The 21,848-nt window shown below is 36.1% G+C and overlaps 1 protein-coding gene across 3 annotated transcripts in view; it reads right to left on the minus strand.

The window, feature by feature from the left end:
- SPOCK3 (SPARC (osteonectin), cwcv and kazal like domains proteoglycan 3) overlaps window positions 1-21,848 on the minus strand; it is a 153,133-nt gene that overhangs the window by 122,929 nt on the left and 8,356 nt on the right. The window contains exon 1 of one of the 3 annotated variants that reach the window (XM_090138489.1): window positions 11,321-11,401. The exons of the other annotated variants lie outside the window; for them this stretch is intronic. The gene's annotated coding sequence lies outside the window, so the exon portion shown is untranslated. Of the gene's footprint in view, window positions 1-11,320; window positions 11,402-21,848 lie in introns of those variants that run through there. 3 annotated transcript variants of the gene reach the window in all.

The following is a 21,848-nucleotide window of genomic DNA, read 5'->3' on the forward strand; positions in this document are numbered from 1 at the left end:
TCACAGCCCAGAAAGCCAACCATATCCTGGGCCATATCATATGAAACATGGCCAGCAAGTCAAGGGAGGTGATCTTGCCCCTCTACTCTGCCCTGATAAGGCCAGTGGATGGGGTAAGGTGTTTTTAATTTGCTGCTAGTTTCTCACTACTTTAGTTTCTTAATAGCAGTAGGTAATTAATTACACTTACCACACCAAGCCTGCTTTGCCTGAGATGGTAACTTGTGATGGACCTTTTGGTTCTTATTTCAATCAATCAACCTTTCCTCATCTCATTTTCTCCCTCTGTGCTGTTGGGAGGAGGGAGGGATAAAAGAGCAGTATTGCAGACTTTCGCTGTTCATGAGTGTGAAGCCACTGTGCTTAGATAAGCTTCTGTAAGATAACTTCACCTTCTCACTTGCATGCAGGTAAACAGACAAGACTTTCCCAAGAAAAAAATGGAAAGTAAATGACTGAGCAGTATTCTATTTCTTTCAAACAGTAACTAAGTCTTGAATAATAACACTTATTGATTAGATTTCTGTCATACAAGATGCAATGCAGCTAATCTATACATGTTACACAACACAGATTTTTATTTTTTTTCCCTTGCTTACGATTTATAGGCTTATCACAGATTGTTTCTTCCCTGAGCATAAAACTGACCTGCTTCAGAACACCTGTCAATCTCCTGAGTCACATAATAAAGGAAACGCAGAAGAGCATCTGAAATAGCCTTAGAGTCAGTTTTGAACATATGAGAAAGGAGAACACACATCTTTTCTTTGTGAAATAAATTCTTGAAGCTTGTAATTTTTGCCTGTTGTAAAGGATTTTAGTATTTTGCTTTACTGGATTTCTTCATAGCATCACAATCACAGAATTGCTCAGGTTGGAAAAGATCTTAAAGATCATGGAGTCCAACCACAACCTAACCATCCTACCCTAACTCTAACAACCCTCCGCTAAATCACGTCCCTGAGCACCACATCCAAATGGTTTCTAAACACATCCAGGGATGGTGACTCAGCCACCTCCCTGGGGAGCCTATTCCAGTGCTTAACAACCCTTTCTGCAAAGAAGTGTTTCCTGATATCCAACCTAAACCTCCTTGGCACATCTTGAGGCCATTTCCCCTCATTCTGTCACCTGTCACCAGTGAGAAGAAACCAACCCCGCTCTCGCTGTAAGCACTTTCAGGTACTGGAAGAGAGCAATAAGGTCTCCCCTCAGCCTCCTTTTCCCCAGACTAAACAGCCCAAGATCCTTCAGTCTCTCCTCATAGGCCATATTCTCCAAGCCCTTCGCCAGCCTTGATGCTCTTCTCTGGCCCTGCTCCAGCACCTCCATGTCCTTTCTGTACTGAGGTGCCCAAAACTGAACACAGCACTCGAGGTGAGGCCTCACCAGTGCCGAGTACAGGGCAGGATGACTTCCCTGGTCCTGCTCACCACTCCATTCCTGATCCAAGCCAGGATGCCATTGCCCTTCTTGGCCACCTGGGCACATTGCTGGCTCATATTCAGCTGACTGTCCATCAGTGCACCAAGATCCCTTTCCATCAGGCAGCTTTCCAGCCACTCCTCCCCGAGCCTGTAGGATTGCCTGGGGTTGTTGTGACCAAAATGCAGGACCTGACACTTGGCCCTATTGAAACTCATGCAGTTTATCCTTGCCCATTGATCCAGTCTATCCAGGACCCTCTGTAGTGCCTTTCTCCCCTCTGGAAGATCAACACGTCCTCCCAACTTGGTGCCCTCTGCAAACTTACTAAGGGTGCACTCCTTCTCCAGTAAGTCTGCAGACTACACCAAGTTGGGTCATTCTTTTAATTACTCAGGGCTGTTATCTCCACACAGTGACACGTTCACATAGCCTGCTCAATGTTTCAAAATAGAAGCTTTGTAAAACTTAAAGGATATGGTAAGGATGTTGAGAAAAAGTATCAAACTCCCACCAAAAAAAACCAACAAAACAAACAAACAAAAAAAACCAGTAATAAATGCACTGCATGTAATTTTCCAAACTTGCATTCAACCTGCTTTAAATTATCAGACATTCAAGGTCTTCTAATTTTACTGCCAGTCCTAAAATACAAAGTTATTGGTCAAAAAATGGTCTTATAAGACTCATTAGTAGGCATATGTATATATTGTTCAAAATGGAATTCATAGACTCTGATGTAAAAGTTCGAAGTCTCCCTACACCAGATGGAATGAAAACATAATTATGTTACAACACAGAGCCTGTAGAACACATCCAATTTAAGTTGTCCAGTACTTAGTTTACTGTCAGGATCATTTTTCAACTATTTAGTGGTTACATTATTAAAAAATGGTAATTCTAAATGAACCCAGTTCAGACTTTTCTACAAGATCAAATGAATCTCCAAGAAAACACAAGACATATGATCATTTTAGAAATGTTGACAAGTGATGACGTATAAATTGTATGATAAGAATACTGACCACGTTAATCTTTTTTTTGCAGAAAGCACTAGAATGCCAAGATTTCTGTTTGTCAGAGGTTACTCAGTACAGAACCTGTCAAAACATTTCCTTCCATCCTACAACATCTAATCTATTTTCAGTGGTTTGATCCAGGCCATACTGAGGGTCTGATTAAAAAAAATTGACTACATACAAAAATCCCAAATTTAAATAGAAACATGCACAAGAATGTAGACTCACCTATTCTAAAACTGTTAACAAATTCCTAATGTAAATAATAGGTATACAGAAAACTGTATATCACTATAAGTTTCCATTCCAACATTGAAGGTATTTCATTACATACTACATATATCATTTGATCATTTGATTCTAGTAAATAGGAAATAAATTATTTAAAGGAAAACCAAGTCAAAAGTTAAAATATGTCTATTAATACAATATGACACAGCAATTTAAATTACTGAACAGTGACTATACCAATCATCTCCTTAAGAAACAGGTACGACATTATGGATTTGATTACATATGCCACTGAAACCCAGCCAGCAGTAAGATGTACAACTAGCTTGTTCACGTTTTGTATTATTCCTTGCAAGCAATTATTTGCTGTTTCAGAGTGGTTCTTTCCAATTATTGTGGCCACATGATGAATAAATACAACTAAGCTTCCTCAGCAGAAATAAATATTTGTCTTGAAAACCTGTTTTCAATTACTAAGGGGAAGCAGCAAGTTGAGCAATTGTAGTTGATCTTCAAGACCATAAGGAGTATATATGTTTGCTTTGCCCCCTGGTGGTCAACTACAGCCTCAACTACGTTTAGAGGAGGGAACAAGAATACACACGGGCATGAGTAAAATTAAAACACAGCAGGTTCACGTTACTAGTATTTTTTCAGTTCTTCATCCCTCACATATATTGTGACATACAACTACAGCTGTTCTCATTTTGCTGTTCCCACAGTTATATAGAATACCTTTGTAAACCACTGGAACAGATCCAGAATTTGGTCAGATAGAAGACATTTTTACAAACCCTAAGAATGTAACTTCTTCAATTTTCTAGAAAGAGGGAAGAAAAAGGAGGAGGAAGGAAGACAGACAGTCTTGCAAGACGTAACAGGCTGGTTTTCACCACTGAACTTCAGCAAGTCAGAGCAAAGCAAAACACAACTCCAAGGAAAATTCCTGGCATTTCTCAAAAGCATTTGTATCAATAATTGATGGCTACTTTTCCAAAGCAGACTGTTGCACCTGCACATTTCTAAGTGCAGAGAATTTGATTCAGAATGGTGTTTGTGGTTTTTTTTCTTGGTAGAGTTGGATGGAACAAACTCACAGTGGGACAGAACAAAAATTAAAAACAATAGCTACTGAATTGTCAAATGAAGAAGGAAGCATTTTCATATCTCTGCAGTGAATCAGGTCTTACTGCGATGCACAGAAATACCACACAATTTACCAAATCTCATTTTCTGTTTTAGATGTATAGTGGTCTACTAAGCATTATTGGATAGTACGGTTCTCAGATACAGAAAAGTGGCACATCAAGCTGACCAGCATGCAACAAGATGACAAGATGTATGCATGAACGTGTATTTTCTCCAGAGGTAAGAAACAAATAAATGCAGCAACTGGGTACTTCTCCTCAAACCCATGAGCATGCTGCCCCTTTTTGAGACCAATTTGCTTGACAGTCTCAAAGGGGCTTTCTTCAGTACAGAGAGTTCCAAGTGTAGCAAAATTGAAAAGGATTCAAGACTTCAAGAGTCAGCAAATACAGCTTGCATTTTCAGTAAATGACATTAACCTTAGCAGTTTATCCAGCGAATATTCTAGCAATCCCACAGCCCTATTATTTCCATGTCTGACAAAAAAAGTATTCTGACTGCAAACACTCAAAAGCTGCCAATTCTGCCTGGCACACAAAGCAAATACACAGAGGCAGCTGCCTGAGCTTTTGAAAAAGACTAAAAGCAAGATGAGAATGTCTGTAACTCTCTAATGTTCATTTACCAACTAAAGTAATAATTCTAAATATTTGCTTGTTGTGTTCATTATAATATAGCCAAGGAAAGGGACTTTACACGCAACTAAGTGAAAAAATAAGATTTGCAGTGACTTAAATGCAACAGGACTAGTATTGCACTGAGCCAATTACTTAGTTTAATACGGCCTGCAATGAGTATGCTGCCAAAAGCCTTCCTGAATATGCTTTATAGATGAATTGGGGAATTGTCAATAGAGCAACAAACTAATTATCTTTAGCTGCAGTCATTTTACGTATATTGGAGATAAACAGCATCTTTTGACTTATATCGCTTTCACCAGTGTGCAATTATTTTGATTTGTATGGTAAAATATTTACGAAGGAAAGAACTGATGCCATGTTGGTAAAGCCTGTAATCTGCTGTGCTTATGTGACTTTTTCTTTTGAAATGACAGGAGAATTGCCTCTGTGGCTTTTGCATTTCTATCTCGAGAAGCTTTGATACCCTAGTAGATGTTGTAATAAATAAAAGCCCTTGGTCATAAGAAAAACAGATTTTGGATACCAAAGTTTAACAGTGCCTTTCTTTTCCATGTCATATTTTTTTAATATATAAAATACATCTTGTTTCCATGTAGTAAAAATCTGTATATAAAAGCTTCTGAAGAAAAAGGGAAGGGAAAACTGACAAAATGCCAACAACCAAAATGAATAAATAAATACACCACCAACTCCCTCTTCAGAATTCCATACTATAGATACAGATTATGTACAGATATGGAAATATCTATATCTATAGATACAGAATTCCATACTGTAAATGCCTAACAGATGATCAGTGGACAGACTGTTCAATTTGTCCCGAATTCAAGGCTTCTTTGAATGTGCCATGAATTCTGGCTTAAAAAAAATAATACTTTTTAAACTGCATGCTGAAATCATCTGTACATTTCTGACTTCAAGAGAAATTCAGCACTGTTTTCCTTCCTTTGCATAGGAGTTTGTCATGATCTTCAAAAAAAAAAAAAAAGTTTTCTTCTTGAATAGATACAAACTTCTGAAAAAAATGAAGAAAATGAAACCCCCACACAGAGCCAAAAGCAATTTGTTCTTTCCTTTAAAATTCATACTCATTTACAATAATATGGAGTAATAAATAGGCCAGTGATGTGAGATACAAAAGCAGTACTGAGTTCATCTTAGCATTACTGATTATCTGGATATATTTTAGAGAAGAGTACAAAGCAGTAAATCCCACATTACTGTAAATTTTCTCATAAGAGGCACAGGTTTGATATGCTTTTCCAAATATTTATTTCATACATTTCAGAGGTTTTTTCCCCCCTAGAAAACTTTGCTGCAGTATTTGAAGACAGTATGAAGAAATTATATCAACATGGTTGGAGCACTCTCAATTCTGCTATCTAGAAGTAAGTAGTCCAGTTTAACACAGCCACTAATAACAGCAAGATCTTACTTCAACTGATATGCCATTGCATGCATACAAGGATTATTTGCTAACAAAAAATCTCAACATAATGAAACAACTGTAAACAGTACAGGCACGCTGCATGTCCTTAATCATTAAACTTCTAATCTGTGTCAATAAAACTGGAGATATTTCAGAACCCCTTTGTCCTTTCTAAGAAGCAACAGTTGAAACATTTACAAAGAAGAGAAATAATTTAGCTCTGTATTACAGAGGAGTAATTATGTCTAGAATAATTAGGGAATTAGTCCTGTTTATGATCATTTAGAAATTTGAGGCTGCCCTTTAATAGTTTTATACCAGCCCAGTCATTAGCGTACTTTCTGCATAATTGTGTTGTCTTTACAAGAGACTCCCTAGAAAAGCAAAAAAAAAAATGAAGACTGGTACTAAGTGGCTTAATTTGAACAAAGCTTTCATGAGCAGCAAAGTAACCATCCTAGACTTCTGGCTGTAATGAGGATACAGGTATGTTTTTCATCCAAAGTAGCAAAGACAAAACAGAAATACACAAAGGCACAAAGGCAGTTTCTGTTCAGTATACAGAAAGAAAACTTCCCATCTTAACAAAGCAAACTTTATTATCCAGGTTGCTGTTAAGAGGATTTGAGCATTCTAGGTAAAAGTTACTTCCAGAAGTCTTCAGAACAGTGTTAAACACTTTCAAAAGGATCAGAGAACAATTAAAACTCAGCAGACAAAATACACTTCTGCAAGAAAAAAACAGATGCCTGAGCTTTATGTGACAAAATGGACTGCCAGAAGAGCTGAAGGCTTGTTAAAAGTTAGCAAACTTAACATTACACTGCGTTGACAAAGGTGAAGGCCTGAAGTTGCATTCAATTTGACTACACAGTAGTCAGACACGAGAGTAAAACTACTCTGCAGCAGAATTCTAGAACACAACAGATAAACACAGGAACAGTCCTCTTGTTAGGGTGGATTAACTATTCTGAAAATAAAACAACTGTATTTTCAATTATTTGTAAATTACTATGAAAATATACCGGATGTTTTTTAAAATAATAAACACGAGTTCTGAAAGAAATACTGCTGACAAATACAGCATGTTTTTCAATTTCTCTGGAAAGAATAGGAGGATGGGAGTAAATCTACTCAAAATCTATTCTAGACTTGTTCTCAGCAAGTGATCTTCCAACAGCATTAAAAAGCAAGCTGGGTGCAACTTAAAACTATTAGCTGCAACTCACATAGACTTAACACTTTCTGGTGTTAATTTATTTGCAGTAGAACTTTCTTAAAAAGTTGCTGGGACACTGAAAATAATGGAAGGTGCCTGACTTACCTGAAGGAATACTAAAGAAAAAACAATTTAAGCTCTAAAATTTTTCTTCCAATGAACGCTACCAGTTATTCTTTGGAATTCTGAGTAAGTGGTAATCATTATCTTAATTCCTCTGCACAAAGCAGAGCACTGTTTTTAATTCCCACCAGCACTTAGTTATTCCCAACTGCTCAAAATTTCTTTCCTTCCTCTGTTTCATCAAATATTAAATTAGATAGAGCTTCCATTAAAAGTACTGAAATGATTTTTAAAATGTATTTTTTTAAATGGATTTTATGCAGACCATTCATATAAAATCATCTACGACTCTTATTTCTAAGAATATGTTCCCAAATCTATCCTGTGGTCTAAAGTGAGGACAGGTTCTCAAAGCGCATAACAAAATACTTTTTGACAAGCTAGAAGAAACAAATTCAATGTATGTTTGTATGAAAACTTTAGTTACACTCAGAGAGAGCTGCCTCTTCTTTTTAGCTAACAGATAAAGAATGTCCAGAAGTTTCAGGTGTTGATGAATCACCAAAAACCCTTTCAAGTCTCATGCTTCACTCCACAACACAGCATTTTAGGTAGGATCCTGAAGTCAGAACATTTTTCCTTTTGAACTGTCACTGCCTCTCACGTAAGGCTATGTATGAAAAAAACATATTTTTATTAGCATAAAAGATGATTCATTTTGGAAAACAGGCTGCAAATAGTGATCATATCCATCTCCTCAGTGTTTTTAAGCATTTGGGGAACTCCCAACCCTTGTCTCTGTGCAGGCACGTGCACATACAGTGCCAGGCTCTTTTCCTCCAGGCTCAAAAGCTGTGATGCAAAGTCACAAGATTCACATTTTTAATTTGTACACAGAGCAGCAACTTTATTTAAAAAAATATCAGCATTCCTAAATAAACAAATATAGCATTTTGTATGTCATAAGAAAATCTGTTTTGCTTGCTTAATTTATCTTCAACTTTTCCTTGTTTTTGCTGAACAGCTTTACCTATACGTGAACATACATGCATCTTACTACTTATTTTTGTCATTTTCCCTTCATTATCTGTTTTCATTGCCTTATTTTCTATAGAATTTACATCTGATCTCGCAATTTGTTACTCCCTGAAAGTTCTCCCTGAAACTGTTGTAAATGAATGGATGAATGGATGTAGTTAGCTGAGCAATAGGAGAGCAATTCAGGGTTATACAGCTACACTTCCCTAAATTATATTGCCCTGAAAACTGCATATCTCCCTGGAGAAAGCAACACCAGATCTGCAGATATTGCAACAATACTACAAGAACAGAATTCTTGCCAATAGATACATATGTATAAACATACTTCAGAGAAAGTACTGTAACACAGTGTGGGGAGTGGGGGTTTAATAGGAGACTTTCCTATCAACTGCATGTGCTGAATAAAACTTTGTTTTCAAGGTCCAATCTAAAGCCCACTAAAGCACCCCACGGATTTCCAAGAATTTCAAGCAATACTTCAAGCATTACTACTAATTCTACACCAAACAGAAAACAGGATGCAACATTCCACATTTAGATATGAAAATTATTAAATAATTAGAAAAAAAAAAAAACAAAACAGAAAATCAGAAGTGCACAAGGCATCTTCTCCAACACAGATGTGGTCACAGAAGAATACCGTTTATCAATAATCTTATCAAGAGTAGAAGATAGAAAAGAAATACCAATCTTGAAATGTCCCTGCAAAGCCTAACTTTTGAAGTTTACCTTATTCTTAGTGAAAAACCTTATACCTAGTGGAAGGACAAACAAACAGAGTTTTTACTTTCATGCCTCAGTAGATCTTTGGAATAACAGGTTTTAGAGAAAGGTCAGCTAAGTACAGAATAACACGACATATCAGGCTTTTAGTTTTCCCCCTGAAGTATCACGCTTCATTGCAATACCTAAAATAGTCTATAAGCATGCAGGTTCTATACTTTATTACAGTCTTAACTCACAAAAAAATAAAAGTTACTTCTACCTCCACTTGTACAAAACATCTATCATCTCCATGTTGGTCTCCTGCATAAATTAATCTAACACAAAAAAACTACACGTAACTTGAATCATCTAAACATGTTTGATCCTTACAGAGCATGTAGGGCAAACAGCTTTCCTGATGGGAAAAGGTTGCCACATTAAAAGGGCAGCTCAAACATAACAGCAGAACAATAAACTTTTAAAATCAGACATCTGTCTCCACCTATATTGGAGGACGTGTGAAGAAAAGCAGTTTATACTGAGCTTCTAACTTCCCAACCATTACTGGTAAAGAAAAAAATTTCTACCTTCTCAGTATCTCAGTTTTGCATCCAATTATTCGGTTAAGAAATGCAACCTTGATTATTCTTAAGATACATAAAGCAAGTAATTATTGATGGACAGTAATGAACAGGTTTTCTTTACTTATGTATTGCAAAATTTACCCTAAGAGAACTGAACATTTCCAAATCTATGTACATGGAGAATAGAGGTGGGTGGGCAGTACCACAGTAATTCCAACTCCATCAGAATCAGATTTTTGCAAACTAGCAAAAATAGTTTGTTTTAAACAAGAGTGATCGAGGCAAAAGACATCAACATATTCATTTACAATACAGCAATAGCTAATTTAAATTACCCACCGATCCTAAGGAAAGCCAGTTTACATACCTAGTCTCAAATCCTGTATTAAAGGTTTATTTTCCACTAGTCTGGTGTAAATATCACTCAACTCAGAAGCCTTAGAGAAGAGAAATATCAGAAATTTTCACACAGAGGGTGGTGACACACTGGAACAGGTTGCCCAAGGAGCTTGTGGATGTCCCATCCCTGGAGGCATTCAAGGCCAGACTGGATGTGGCAAGTACTTGAGGTTTAGATCACAGAGAAATTTATCCACAGAAACAATTAAAAAGAAGAAAGGCAATGCCAGAATTACAACAACAACCTACAGTGAAAATATACGAAACCTTACCTACAGTTATTCAGGCTGGAAAATTTTTTACACAACACTGTTAGTACAGATCTTCAAAAACCACAGCTTCTGAATTAAGACAGATATAGTAACATCTGGTCAGCAAAACCAGCATGGTCATCTACACAGCTTGAAGGCTTTTCACTCCTCTGATGATCATGTTAGCAATTTACCCCTGCCTGGATTGTATTCTCAATTAGGATGGAAGGAAAAAGCAACTTATACAAGGTTCTACAAGGCTCAAATGGGAAGGGGGAAAGGGGTGAGGAGGGAAAAAAAAAAAAAAAAAAAGGAAAAAGAAAGGAAAAAGAAAGGAAAAAGGTCTCTTGAGAAGGAAGCCGAGACACTTGGGTAGCAGAATTTGTACTGATATCAGATTTGCCCTTTTAATCAAGAGAAGTACCCATTAAGCTCGCTCTCCTTTTGAAGAACTCTTGCTTCTAATTACAATTCAAATCACATAGAAAAGGGATGACCTTTCAGAAGACAGAAACTTCTGCAAAAATTTCTCCCTTTTCAACTGTCACATTAATCAAAGTTGAAAGGCTTAAATGATAAATGTCTTACTTAATTTCTCAGTTTCCAGTTAGCGCCACAGTGGAGAAGGAAGAAAAAAGGAGGAAAACATCCAGGAGCATGTTTCACAAAATAGAAAGGTAACTGTAACATTAACAGGTAATTCCTATTATTGTATACTATTACAAGTATTATAAACATACATAAAGAACCTGAAGCTTGTCTTAAATATTTTCAATAGTTTGGTGTCAAGCTCCCAGTGTGTCCCTACAGGAAAAAGGACATAAGCAGCATCTCAGACGATGCTTCCCCTTAGTTTGTTTGAAGTTTTCTCATGTCTGTTGTCACTACCAGAAATAGATTAGGAAAAACCCATCCCTCTGCTCTGTTATTCAATTAACATGTTCTTTTATTTTCCTGTCTCAATCTATATCTTCTTATTGCCCTTACTCCTTAAGGTAATAGCTCAGGTTAACCATGGATGAAAGAATAATAAGGAATTTGTCCTATAGATCCTTCTTCTCTTATCTAATTTGCTTGGTATATTTAAAAAAAAAAAAAAAGTAATTCAAGAAAGAATGTACTCAGGGAAAAAAAGAGAAATAAGAATAAAAATCACTTCTAAACCTTGGGAGTCCTGAATTGAGTCTCAGCTGAAACAACAGAAATGCTACAGCAGCACAGCTGATTTATGAACACTGATCTCCATGGGGTCTTTCTCTGGTGCTCATAAGCATTCAGACAGCTCTGAAGTATTCTTGAAAGAGAAAGCAAAATTCATGGAACTTGCCATGTTTGTTTTGCTTTGGTTTCTTTTGTTGTTGTTGTTGTTTTTAATAAAATACCACTCTGTCTTCTTTACTTGAATTAGAAATGTAGTTACCAACTAAAGAGAATAAGTACATAAACAACTGAAATAATTTTCAAGTTTCAGGATTAAAAATTCATGAAGTAAATACATACCTTACAGATAAGAACAGTGTCTTGCCTCATAGCCACTGAACACCAACAATTTGTTTTTACAGTACTGTCATGGAACTTTTGTTTCAGAAAGCTACATTAATAAACATTCTGACAGCCGTAACAGACAGCTGTTCTTTTTTTCTTATTGACTGTGGTTGAATTAACTAACTGCTGCATACAAGCAAGTGCACTAACTGTTGTGCAAGGACACCTCAAGCAGAGATACTGATGATTATCTTCATGTTATGCTATGCCACATGAAATACTGTTAGGTGACCACATATTTCAAGCAAAGTACCACAGAGATACCCCAATTTCTGCATACCAAGTTCAAGTACCACAGTCACAAAGGTGTAGGGATGCAGTGCTTTTTGTAGGCTTTGCTCAGAGAAAGTATTAATTGGTCTGCTTACAGTTCTGCATTACTAGAGCTACACTATTCCTATATTTTCATTTTTACCACCGTCTCTTCATTCATAATCCAGCTCCTGAGAATATTTTGCTGTACAGATACACCGTAAGTCCTTTCTCAGGGAAGATATCAGAAGGAACTGCTACAGCATTGCTCTTTCCTCCCCATCCCTACTTTTTCTACACTTGTTCATATACACATAATGTTGACAGCCATTTTATAATCATGATTTGATTCAGCAGATGATTGTGATTCCAACAAAATACCATCTCCATCAGTTGCTTATTTCACTCTTTGAAGTAAAACCCCAAGATAAGTTTCCATCACTAACAGAAGGAGTGCTCAGAAGAAATAATACCCACAGGAGTGACTCATGTTCTGCTGACAAATATTTCTCTGAGCAAATGACAAAGACTTGTAATAAGAGCTTCTGTTTAATTTAAGGAGACAAGTCATTCCAAACTTCTCTCTCCTCTTATTAAAAATTAGATGGAAAGGATGACGTACCATCCATTTATCACAAGCTGATTTAAGCATTACTAACTTTCCCAAATTAAAGGAATAAGAAATATGTCTTTAAGCAAGAGTCCTTATAAGTTGATCTACAGTAATGTGTTAAAGAAATTTTAACTGATAAAAAAAAATAAAATCAAAAATGCTTTTAACTTTCCTACAAGCTTCATCTATGCTTCCCATCCAATAAAGGGAATCCAGAACATCCTTTCTTCAAGCTTAGCTCCATAATGAGAATTAAAGAAAAACAGCTGGTCTCATCAGTTTTCTTCTAGTTTAAAGAAGAATAATAATTTCCCAGTCCTATAATTAGCAGTCACAGGACTTCTATGTTGAAAAAAATTCATCATGTTCACGCATATACACCCTGCTCCTGCTGCAGCCACGTACTTCCCTTCTTGTTTTACTCCTAAGTAAATCTAACACATGATACTGACTTTAAAAATGCAGCCAGAAATATGCCTGAATCAATGATACTTGGGGAGGGGTGGAAGGAAAAGCACTGACAGAAACAACCACGAAATGCATCCACTACAAATAAATTTCAACTTTGGTAGAAAATTGTGAGAGTTGGGAGTACGTAACATGAGTGGAGCATAAATAGCTATATATCACACGTCGTTTCCATTCAACAGCTTTCATCATGTATTTTTCATTATTTTTTCAGTCAGTTGATAAAACACATCATTTTCATTCTACCTTGAATTTACCTCATAACCCGTGACAACCTCTCAAGGTACAAACAGTGGCTCTGATGATATTTTTCCAGATGTTGCTGTGCAACACTTAAGCCTCTGAACATGCAACTTTTCCTACCAAGTATATCTACTGTTTATGACCAATGAAATGACTCTTTACAGTCTCAAATATTTCTGTGCAGATCATCTTTTTACAGTGCAGACTGCACACACACAAGTCTGGCTTGCTTTTTTTTAAAATAAAAAAAACTAGACAAAACAAATCCTACAGGATAAGCTTATTTTCTAAAAACCAATCGCTTCCTACATCCTTTAAGTTAATTTTCATCTTATTCATCAATAGTCCTAAGATTTTCATCTTTCTCATTCCTATCTTATAAAAAACAAAATCAAGTTTAACACACGGTGAATATATGACTTCAAAAATGCTCACTGAATGTTTCTGGTCTTAAAAAAAAAGAGGGCATTCATGTTGAGACAGCGATATCCATGCCAAAATAAATAGATTGATAAATACATAAATGAAAGAATGAGGTCCTAATTAGGTTAAAGACTATCGTTAGCAAGCATTTTGTTTGCACTGTTTCTGCTTTGACTGCTTTGGAAAAACAGGGTTTTTTTTAGAGCTGTCAAATTTGTATTTGCATTGTATTTGTACCGTTTTTGTATCCTTAACGTGTTTTGCAGGAAAACAAAGAGGGACTGAAATGGGTCTCAATCATTTCTTTTTTCTTCCAGATGGGAGTGCCCAGCAGGACTGCATTCAGAACACAACTCCCTAACTTAGTCGATCATCCATGTTCCGCAACATCTCACCTTCAGTGCAGTTTTTGGGTGGGCACAGTTGCAGTCTATGGTCGCTCTGGGTGAACATCATTGTTCTGAAGCTGTCTCTTCCAACTAATTTTCATTTGAATACTTCCCTCTTATGTTTCTCATTCTTATCATTACATTTCTGGGCAGATCTGTTTTCGAAACCACGATTCTACAATTAGCTCAGCCCTCCCTTCACACCTTGCAAGTTGAAGTTACCAAGAATGGTTCCTTGATGTCATTTCGTTTCACCATTCTCTCTAAAATGCTGAAAGCCACACAGAAAAATACTGTTGTATGAAAAAAATAAATAAATAAAATTAATATTGTTTCTTTCTAAACACAAAATTCTCAAAGCTGTCCCAAATAAGATGAGCTATACCAAATACTGAAAAGGCATGTTTTCAGTCTGTTTTTGTATATTCCTCTTAAATTAAGTTTGTAATATTGAATAATTAGCATTTGCCCAGGATGAGTATATCTACAAAATAGTTACCTATAATTTAATCAGCTAGTTTCTAAACAGTTAATCTCACATCACCAAGCACTAGAGCAATTATTTTTCCTACACAGCAAATTCCTCCACAGATTATATTTGTAATGCAACTAACCCAAACGTAACCGAACTAAAAGAAAGTTGCAAGTTTCATTGATCCTCAAAAGCAGTGATACTAATATTTTCCAGAAGGAAAAAAATATATATATTTCAGATACTGCTTTTCAAGTAGTTTATTTTCCTTATTGTAGCATACCAAACCATAAACTAGATTGTCAAAGAAAATGGCATTACAATTAATCTTTCCAAAGCAGGGAAATTTTACCTTTCTGAAGTGTCCAGAGTCATCTTGTAACAAATAATACTATGCACACATACATATCAAGCAGTGCAGAAAAAAAATAAAGTCTCTGCAAAATCAGACCAAAAACATAATTCTAAATATTTCTGCTGGTTCCATTAAATTTAATATCTGATTTCCCATGCAACTAACAATTATGGATAAAACCAGTTGTTCTTCAGTAAATGAAATTATTGTGGAAGTCAAAGAAATTCAAACATTTCTTTTAAATGCTAATTTAGAGCTGATCTCAGGAAAGTTATTTCAAAACCATGTGGATTACATTAAAGTAGTAGCATAATTGGACAGATATAGTAATACATCAATCTTTACTACCACCAAAATAGAATGGCTTAGCTTGCTCGACCACCTCATGATCACTGCCTCCAACTTTTTCTTTCTGCTCTAAAATTTATGTTCATCAACACAAAACATGAGTAATCCAACTAAATCACTCTAAAATATTTCAAGAAGCGTAACTCACAGAATGTTCCAATCTTCACAGTAAATTATATTTAAATAAGAAATAATAAGTCATTACATGTGCCACAGAGCTCTGCTAATCACTGACCAAAATAAAGGATACATTTTTAACCTGAACTAAGAAATAAAAAGGTTGGATTTTAGTCAACACACCAAGTTTCATAACTTCACATATCTTGTTAGTATCACCAAAATACTTAATAAATGAATCTTTGGCTGTAAGATGAGAATACCACCTAAACACTGTCAAAACCAGCAAAACCTTAAAAATACCAATGGGAAAATTAAGTGCTGCTGACTGCACTGTATTACCTTCTTCCCAGCTTCCAAGCACAGGATTCACTACCAAAGTCTTGAGAAAAACGTGCAGTACATGAACACTTTAGTACATCTTTCTCCAACAGTATGTGCAAAAATTCACATGTATTCTCATACTATGTTAGCAGTTGAAAATATACTTTTTTTTTAATTAAATGTCATCCATCTTGAAAAAAGTTGATTTTATTAAAGGAAAGTAACAAGACATAAATATGAAGATCACCAACAGCAGCTTTATCTATACTAGATGCAAATGAAGTCAACAACAACAACGAAACCACGGGCCAGACAATAAGTCTTAACAAAAAGGAATCAGAGCACCTGATTTCAAACTCTACATCTTACAGTAACCACAAGCCAGGCCTTTTTGCTGGATAAAAACTAGAGTACTCAGGACATGAGAAACTCAACTTTATAGCACAGAATAGCAAGTAACTAAGTATGATTACACTGACAGTTTGGTTCATCTCAGAAAAGCAAGTGGCAGAACTAGGATTGGCATCAATTACATTGATGAATGATACTGGACTAGAAATGAATCTTAATGTTTAAATGCTATATTAACAATCATCTAGATCTCTTCTTACTTTGTAGCTAAGGATGTGACAATTATACATTAATGACCATTGTGAAAACTAGCAGTTCACGAACATCACAGTCTGATTTTCATTACATTACTCAAAGCTTTCAAGGAAAAGCTTTCATGGACTCCTGGAAACAAACCTGAAATCTGTCAAGTAAATTTCCTTTCCCTAAATAAGCATGCACAGTAGCTTGTCTAGTCATGAAAACCAGACGTAGATAAGAACTCAGGATACCCACAGGCCTTTGGGTAAACTTGTTCTCACAAACTGTGCTGCTGCATAGTCACAACAAGAAATCCTGAAACGTGGTATTCTGTTCTTTTCATGCAATCATAAAACCATGGGGACTTTTTCCTCTAAGAGAACTCTATTCTCAAAGTCTCCTCCCAGAGTATGGATTTAATTGCTGTTTGTATTGAAAAATAAAAGAGTAAACTGAATATGTATATCAAATCAGTAGAGAAACATTAAATCAAAAGACAACACTGGTTACTTCTTTCATATTTGTGGCATCTATTTTTAACTTTAAAGCCAAGGTTATTTAGGTGCGGTAAAACTATTTTATATTCAACAAATGAAACACCTCATTGTTCTTAGAAAACTAGGACATAGTATTTGCAGATCATCTCAGGATTCTCCCTGGTCAAATAAATCTACTGGCAGTCAGTCATTTCAAATGCTTGTTCCTAAGTAGCTCAAGCCAAAATCATTTAAACATCACACAGCTAAATCATACTATTAGGTCCTTAACTAATTTTATACCACTGGAGCAGAGCCCTTAACCTCTTCTTAATCCCATATAACTGGATCAGTTCTTAAACCCTTTTCCCATTGAATAACCTGCATTGTCCTTAGGATGTTTTCCCTGCATATTATAATAGAACTTTGTAACAATTTAACTCCTAAAAAAAAGAAAAAACACACAAACACAAAAGCAGAAAATGTTATTTTTTTTTTTCATAAAAGACTACACACACACAAGGAAAGGAAAAGAACACTTTTGAGTTACAGGTGCTGGACTTAAACTAAGCACAACATTCACTGAAGTCCTTCTTTAAGGAACTTAAACGTGCAGAGGCAAGAAACAAGACCTCAAGATTTACACTTTCTACTGCCAGAAAGGAGAAAAATATTCCAGTTCTGAATTCTTCCTTGAAGTTTAAACCACAAACACTGGAAACACCAAGAGACCCAGTTACTTTGTAAGAAAATAAACCCAGGACAAGTGTAACAGAACTTCAGAATTCGTAAGACAAGCAAACTAAATGCATCATCATAAGCACAGGAAATAGACTATAGATTTCCAAGAACTTAACCCTCTGAATTATAATATGATATTTCTTACATAGTCAAGGATCTAATTTGAATCTCGACCTCTGATTTCTTGGTACATTCCAGTATGTTCATGAGAGATTTTTGACACAGAAAGTAATACACTCCTCAAACCAAAGTAAAGCACTGCCTATAGTTTTGTGCCTTACTTCAGGCACAATCTCAGAACTACTAGTTGACTAATCTAGTCCAGAATCAGATCTCTAAAGAAAATTCAAATAAATCTGTTTCAGATTAAAAAAAAAAAAAAAGTAGGTAAATCCTTCCCACTGCTTAGCTTTACCATGAACTCTACTAATTTCCCACAGAATTAAGCCATGCAGCAAAAACCTTAATACCTCTCACAAAATAGGTTATTCAGCTTTAGTTTAAATAATATTATCTATATAAATGGTCTTCCTAACCCAGCCTGAGAATCTAGTCTCAGTAACATTATCTTGCAGTGCATGCCAGAGCTTTCTTTTCTTTTTTTTTTTAAAGTTTGTCTGATTTTCCTTTTCCTTAATAATTGCCACCCTCTCGTTTAATTGAATCTCGGCACTGTTTTGCACACTGCAGCACATGATTCAGCTGGAGGGATAAGCAGAGTGTGTCATACAATATGCAACTCATTGGAGAAGCCTGGTGCATAAGGCAGCACAGAGGCACATACCTACAGCTCCAGGAAGCACCGCAGCAAATCAGTGGACATGAGCTATAAACACACACATGCAGAAACCGTATCAGACAAATTACCCCAAACAAAATATTTTGATGCAGGTCAGCGAAATCAAAAGATTGTTTTCTATCAAATGATACAACGAAGTGAGGAATTTACTCATGAAAGTAATTTGCTTTAAAAAAAGAACACCCTCCCCATCCCCAGTCAAACACGGTAGCTAAAGGAAATAAAGTGGGACTGTTTTCACTGTGCTCCAAGAAGTTGCAACAAATTTAAGTCTTCCCAGTGTATCCAGGCAGCCAGGAAGGCCAACCATACCCTGAAGGTGCATCAAGCACGACATTGCCAGCCAGCTGAGGGAAGGGCTTGCTCCTATCTATAGTACACTAGTGTGGCCTCGCCATCAATACTGCTTGCAGTTTGGGGTACCACAGTAAAAAAAAAAAAAAAAAAAAAAAGACAAAGCTATCAGAGAGCATCCAAAGGAGAGCTACAAAGCTGATGGAGGATCTAGAGAGGAAGATGTACGAGGAGTGACAGAGGCCCCTTGGTTTGCCCAGCTCAGCAGAGAAGCTGAGGGGAGGCCTGATGGCAGTGCAGCTCCTTACAGGGAGCAGAGGGCAGCGCCGAGCTCTGCTCTGTGTGACAGCGACAAGGCCTGAAAAACAGCACAGAGCTGCATCAAGGGAGGGTCAGATTGGACAGGTTCTTCGTCAGAGGATGGTCAGGCACTGCAACAGGCTCTCCAGGGCAGTGGGCACAGCCCCAAGCTGCCAGAGCTCAAAAAGCATCTGGACAAAGCTCTTGGCCATATGGTCTGTTTTTTGGGTGGTCCTAGGCAGAGCCAGGAGTTGGACTCAATGATCCTTATGGACCCCATCCAGCATGGGTTATTCTGTGATTCTATGATTCAATTTCTTTCTATTCTTCAAAGCGGCACAATATATTCAGAAGTCTACTTTGTAGCCTTAGTTTTCACATAAAGATTTTAAACAAACATGCTGGCATATTTAAAGATATACACAGCCTCTCACAAACACTGATGAACGTGTTCTCAGTGACCTCAAGCGAAAGACTGCACACAAACTGGACTGCAGTCCAATTTAATAGGACATTCTGCAAAATTCCTTAAAAATATGCTATTTGAAAGAATTCCTACAACAATTCATGCACTATACGTTTAGCAGACTGCACGTCACTGAGGTATTCAAGTTTTATGATAGTCATTAATTCCACATTATGGAGACTTTTTCCTGCTTTTTTTCCTTTTTTTCTTCCCTTCATTCAAGCACTTCTCTTGATAAATGCCAAGCATAAAACAGTAAATCACAATGTCTTTTGTTTCATCCCTATGCTTGATTACTCTTGGCAGGTTTTTTGGTCTAATGAGCAAGCTGTTTGGCTAAAGCAACTGAAAAAAAATCAGTTGTCAAAACTGAAAATACATCTACTTGATTTTCAAGCTCAGTTATGTCTTATACCAGCATAAGTAAAAGCTAAACACTGATATATTTCAAATCAGTTGTATAAAGAATGTTCATAATTTTACATCTATAGGAATTTTAGCTGCCACTAGAACTGTAGTAGAATGTTTCAGATCTTTAAACAAGTGTGAGTTACTATCCTTTGCCTGCACTAAAATAAAAATTTTAAAGCAGAAATAGTTGTGAAAATAAATCTTAAAAGGCTGTTATTTGCATGTTGAATTTTATTACTATTAACATATGATAGTAGCTTGCAATGTTTTAAGATAAGTGCTTCCTGACATTCATGCTGTTGAATTGTCCAGCTACAGCCAAACAGGGAAAGTCACAGTCTAACTCTTCCTAAAACTTTTAGATCCCCTCACATTCAAATTAAAAGCTGATCTGCTTGACAAGCAAGATTATTTCAAAACATGAACTATGTAAGACAGTATCACATTTTACAACAGATAAGCACTGCTGGTGTTCTCCAGTTTTGCTTCACAGAATAATTTGATGAATTTCATTAGAATATACCTGATACCTTCTACTACCTTTTTGTGAAAACTGGAGTTTGACACAAATGTTTTCTTGTAAATCTCTAGATATTTGTAGTCATACTTGTCATGTTCTTATGCGATACATAAAGACATGTAAAGAAATCAGGTATTTCTTCCAGCCAACTAATAAGTCACTTCAGACAACTGCGACACATAAAGATATTAACAAATAATTACCATTTTATTTTGCACTTCACAAGCATAGTTAAATACACATCACTCCGAGTGTACAACAAACAAATACTCCATGATCAACAGAAAACTTGAGAGTAAGCTAAGAACAGCAGACACGATGAGGCTGATCTATGAAACACTTCTAATATTGAGTATTTTGCTCTGCAACATGAGAGATGGAGTAAAATTCCTATCAATTGTCACCAATCTGGCCTAAGAGTTTATGTGAGGATACATGAACAAGCACAGGCATGCGTTCCTATTTATTTTTAAAAACATGAAAGCTCAATCCTCCATGTGCTGAACTCCAAATATTCCGCAGCATTAGTACTTGAAATCTTCTGGGGAAAAAATGTTATTCATGTCTTCAACTTACAAAAGCTATACTGCAACTCTAACCCAGGAAATCTGGAGGAAAAGAAACAAGAGCGTCACACACCCTAGGAAACTATCATCTTTATGCAGGAACATTAGAAATAGAACTGTAAGCATTCAGAATATGAAAAAAGAGACAGAAAGGTACCACAGCTTCTGTCTAAACACAATGTGGAGGTCCTTGAAGATTAAGGCAGTATGGAATCCCAATCTATTCCATCATATACTTTAGGACACATTGTGTTCCAACAAAGAACTTGGAAATGCTTTGAAGTTTTCTCCATCTGTACTAGTTTAGTCCATAGTACAAAACTACACAGATCAGTCTAACTCCAGATGTAATTTCTCTTTCTGTTATGAGACTACAACTGTAAATCTCAGAGCAAAGTCCCATCATCATGTTATGTTTTAACTCCATCAAGGTACTGCTTGTGAAGTACCTATTCAATGAAGCTTTGGCCATACATCTCTGCATTCTTTGAGAAAATGTTTTCTTTTGAGCAGGCCTGGAATATCACACCACAGGTAGAATCCCTTAGTCTGCTTTCCTAGCATAACTGTGTCTTTTTCTTAAATGTGAAGTAATTCTGTTCAGACATTCCCTAAGTACCAAAACTGTAACTGCCCATCCAAAATTTCTGAGTTAAGTTACATATATATTCAACTTTAAAAGTAAATTGAAATAAGGACAAAGATGAAAAATTTAAAAGTTTAACAGCTTAGGAGGGAAATGCAAGATTTACTAAGGTTTTGAAAAATAGATACACAGTTAGTGTGCTTTAATCCAGTTCACATGAGAAAACACATCCCATTTGCAGTACACTGGGCAATCTGATAGCCATTTCACCATCTTCCTTAAGATCTAAACTAGTTTTACTCCAACATTTTTCATGATTTTTTTTTCATTAAGATCATTTAACATCAATTACTATCAATATACACAAGGCAATTACATGAAAGTGGTAGGAAA

Source organism: Phasianus colchicus, chromosome 4, assembly GCF_987193195.1.
Source record: "Phasianus colchicus chromosome 4, bPhaCol1.hap1.1, whole genome shotgun sequence".
NCBI lineage: Eukaryota > Metazoa > Chordata > Aves > Galliformes > Phasianidae > Phasianus > Phasianus colchicus.